This window comes from Peromyscus leucopus, chromosome 3, assembly GCF_004664715.2.
Source record: "Peromyscus leucopus breed LL Stock chromosome 3, UCI_PerLeu_2.1, whole genome shotgun sequence".
NCBI lineage: Eukaryota > Metazoa > Chordata > Mammalia > Rodentia > Cricetidae > Peromyscus > Peromyscus leucopus.
In genome coordinates this window covers 109,608,421-109,612,134 of record NC_051065.1, presented here as the reverse complement: position 1 = coordinate 109,612,134, position 3,714 = coordinate 109,608,421, and positions in this window count along the sequence as shown.

The following is a 3,714-nucleotide window of genomic DNA, read 5'->3' as shown; positions in this document are numbered from 1 at the left end:
AGGATGTCCATGTATCTCCCAGCCCCTGCTTAATATAATGCTTGAAGTCTTAACTAGAGCAATAAGACAAGTGAAGGAGACAGTAAGACTCTATTGCTGAAGATACCACGTGTCTCAGTCACAGACCACGATGAAATGAAGCTGCTGTTGACCTGGAAGCTTCCTCCTTACTGGCTAGCTTTCATAATGCTGGTTGGGGCTAGGCAGGCCACCAGGGAGAAAAGTAAACATCCATCTTACCTATTGGAAGTATGTCGCTAGCAATCCACAGAGTCTATTTAATGAGCAAAGGAGTTTATTTGGGGGTTAGCTCACAAGACAGAATAAAAGAATTTGTTGCAAGATTTTGGAAGGATGAGGTATGGGCCAATGCTGTTCTCTGGCAAGCTCTGCTATGGTTCTTTCCAGCATCCAAAACCCTGAGGTATCGAAGAGAGATCGCGCATGTGCATCCCAGGTCTTAAGGGTCCCCATGGCCACACCCCAGTGGCATGTACCTCAAGGTCATAGGCAGGTGTAACAGTGACCTGCTACCCTGCACTAGGGGCAGTGCTTTAGGGCGTGGCTCTAGCAGCCACCCATTACACTTACCCATATATGAGTCCTGGGAGCTTGCTAGGCATGCTGCCAGAGAGGAAAAGTAAACATCTATCTTACCCATACATGAATCCTGGGAGCTATAATAACAACTGTCCTGGCAAAACATGGCCAATGGTGCAACAGTGGCATGGAGGTCGTGGGAGTAACTAATCACTCTCTGACCAGATTTAAGATCTGTTTCACAATATGTAACCCATATCTGGCACCATTTTTGAGGCAAAGAACCTGTGGCTACATAGTTCATAGAGAACCTCGGGGGAGAACCTACTACTATTATTCTGCTAAAAGGGCACAGTATTAAACTTACTCCTAATGCCTTCTAGTTACCCACAGATTAATATCTCTCTCATCCGAGAAGTTTGTTTTTGTAGTAAATACTAATTAACACAGAGACCCACACCTGGTCAAGATACAGAGAATAAGCTGGTCGGTGGTGGCACATGCCTTTAATCCCAGCACTCGGGAGGCTGAGGCAGGCGGATCTTTGTGAGTTTGAGGCCAGCCTGGTCTACAGAGTGAGATCCAGGAAAGGTGCAGAGCTACACAGAGAAACCCTGTTTCGAAAAACCAAAAAAAAAAAAAAAAAAGAAAAAAAGAAAAACAAACAAAAAAAGATGCAGAGAACAAGTTAATGCAGAATTCTTAGTCTTATATGAGTCACCTCTGGCACACCCTGTTCTCCCAAGGCTCAGGAATCAATACAGAAAAGGGTAACAACAGATTGTAAGGGCCAGAGGTGGTGGGTGACCACCGGAAGACACTGTCTTCCAGGTATAGGAGCGCAGGTGAACACATGAACTCCTAGCAGCTGTGACAGCAAGCGTCATATCTGGGCCAAGTCAAGTTGGACAAAATCCCAGCATAGAAAAGGAAGGTTGGCACAAATTCCTACTCTTAGGGAATGGGAGCTACTGGCAGAGGGACTCCTGGGAGAGGGACTGCCAATAGTCTTTAAGGGTGTAGCCTCTGGAAGGTTGACCATGCTCCTTTGGATAACCTCACTCCAAAGACTATATGAGCAGTGTGCATTGGATTAAATGGGTTCGGGGGAAGAAACAAAGACACAAAGCTGGGTGGGTAGGACTGGGAGTAGTGGATCTAGAGGTAGAGTACAGAATATGATCAAACTTCTTTGTATGAAAGTTTCAAAGTACAAATTTAAATAATAGAAAGAAAAAAATTTTCAAGTGAGAAATATGTGGATCCCTGCTAGTACGACTGCTCAGATAAGTCACCTTAGACATCCAGCAGCTGTGTTGACATTTCCTATTTGGGGGCCCATGCACGATTATACAACAGTTACCAGGCAAGGAACATGTTTCCTCTTCTCACCCCAGGGTACATTTGGCAAGAGATGGAGTTGATACTAGTGGTATTTAATGGGTAGAGGCCAAAGAGCCTGCTAAACAGCTCACACTGTCCAGGGAAGCTCTGCATGACATGAAGCTATATTGAACAAATGTCCGTGATGCTGGGGTTGAGAAGCACTGTCTGTGGGTTGAGTTGACTTACCCAGCAGGACCAAGAGGAAGTCCTCTTCTAGGAATCTGGGGAGTCACATGGTGGTCACATTTGTGCTTAGAAGGCGACTGAATCAGGACATATTTTGATAATGTCCTAGAAAAAAAGGTAAAAGGATATCTCCAACTGCTGTCCCCAGATCCTCATGTTGTTCCATTCTCCTGTTTGACTCTGAGCCAAGACTCTCCCAAGAATTTACTTCACATTTAATTCTAGTTTGGATTGTAATGTCTCCTGTGTTATTTATGTTTTCCCTGGCTTTTATAAAATACTCGAGGAAAGCAATTTAAGGAAGGAAGACTTTAGTACGGCTGGCAGGTTGAGGGTACAGTCCATCATGGCAAGGAGCATGGTAGCAAGAGTTTGAGGCAGTTGGCCACATTGTATCCAGCCAGGAAGCAGAGAGGGATGAGCGCCTTCACCCAGCTAGCTTTCTCCTTTTCCATCACAATCCAAGATTTCAGCTCAGTGAAGAGTGCCACCCTCATTGAGGGTGGGTCTTCCCATCTGAATTAATCTAATCTAGAAACTCCCATACAGACAGCTCCAGGGGGTTGTTCTGGTGATTTCTAGATCCTGTCAAGTTGACAATGGATAACAACCATTACATCCCAAAGACCCATGTGTTGAGGGCTTCCTTTCTTAGGGCATGTTGGAGCCTTTGAGAGGTGTAGCTTCATGAAAGGCCTTGTTAGAGTTTGGGGAATGAACCTTCAATGGGACTGAGGCTCTGATCTCATCCTATCTAGCTTCATCTGTCTGACATAAGGCTTCCTGTAACCCCCACCATGATGTCCTGCCATACCATAGGTACAGACCAGCTAACCATAGCCTGAACCCTCCAACACTGAGCCCAAATAGACTTCTCCTATTTTAAGCTGACTGTTCCAAGTATTTATTACAGTAAAAGGAAGCCAAACAACATAGTATCCAAGTGGTTTGTTTAGTTCAAGCTTGCCTACAAGCAAAGAACTTTAATTAGTCAGTACTCTCTACTGCTAACAGCAGAATTACATTCCAAGATAGTAAAAGCTAACAACAAAATGTTGGCTTATGATCCAGGGATGTTTGGCTCTTTCATATCTTCAAACACCTGTAAATAATGCCGTCGAGATGGTTCTCCTTTCTCTGTTCTGTGACTAGGACACAGAAGAACATGCTGGACAGACGATAGTTTCCACTCTCCTCTCCCCAAATGGGCCTCTTGTTAGAGTGAAGAATAGCTGTATTGTTACATATGCTTCATTGTAAATTAGAGCTGCAAGTGATTGAATAAGTCTGCTATTGCCAGACGATTCCACCCAGCAACCTATGGGGACATTGCACATTGTCACCCATTCCAAGATGCAAATTCCAGCCATTCACAGCCAGCAGCATCCACCTATGCAGCCATATTGACTCTTGCTGTGTGGTTTGATATCCTTGCCACTTTCATACCTCCTCCCCCTCCTCCTCCACGTTGTAAAAGCTATCCAAATCTTTCTCATTTGGACTCAGAAATGTTGAGTGGCTTTATCATAGCTAGCTAATAGCTATGTCTGGAAACCACAGCTCCTGGATCAAAGTGGGCGTGCCTGTGGAAGAGACTGCCGG